Genomic DNA, 613 nt, shown 5'->3' with positions numbered 1-613 from the left:
TGATACTTCTTAAAAAAAGTAAGAAATATTTTGAATGGCATGCTTGTACACAATTCTGTTACACTGTGATGAAACTGTATTTTTCATGATAATCAAACAAATACTTTGAGTGAAACATATTAATGGTCATACAACTGGTAATGTACACAGTGAATGTATAAATCTGTTTACTTCAGAAATCCTCTACTTAGGGGAAGTTGGGTTAACTTATAGGAAAAATCATTATTATTTTCATGGGAATTCTTTTCTCAAGGTGTGGTGCAGTGTGGGCTTCCTATTTCTATCTGCAGACTTGTAAAATATCTTTCATCTAATGCCTGTGATTAAAAACAGTATTTTAGGGTCTTGAAAGTTCAACCTTTTTTCATTTATTCACTATGCAATCATATGAAGTAAAAAATTTGGGGTGATCTTTTGTAAAGGTTGCTGAGGTCATGTCCTCAAGCTGTTTGGTTGGAGTATAATCTCAGATTTCACATTTGAGCAAAGTGTACATTTCCATTTTCAAAACTTTTTTCTGAAGTATCCACTGTGATTCTTGATAGCAACAGTAGAAAACAGTAGTAAGAAGGCCATGTAGTAAAACAAGACTTCAGACAATACAAACAGTGCC

At 32.8% G+C, this 613-nt stretch overlaps 1 protein-coding gene across 10 annotated transcripts in view; it reads right to left on the bottom strand.

Moving 5' to 3' along the window:
• The window catches only part of LOC119586377 (endophilin-A-like), a 42,420-nt gene that overhangs the window by 14,383 nt on the left and 27,424 nt on the right, over nt 1-613 (bottom strand). The gene's annotated exons all lie outside the window — the stretch shown is intronic.

The sequence above is a fragment of the Penaeus monodon genome, chromosome 21, assembly GCF_015228065.2.
Source record: "Penaeus monodon isolate SGIC_2016 chromosome 21, NSTDA_Pmon_1, whole genome shotgun sequence".
NCBI lineage: Eukaryota > Metazoa > Arthropoda > Malacostraca > Decapoda > Penaeidae > Penaeus > Penaeus monodon.
The sequence above is the reverse complement of the archived record's forward strand: the minus strand, read 5'-3'. Positions and strand labels throughout refer to the sequence as shown.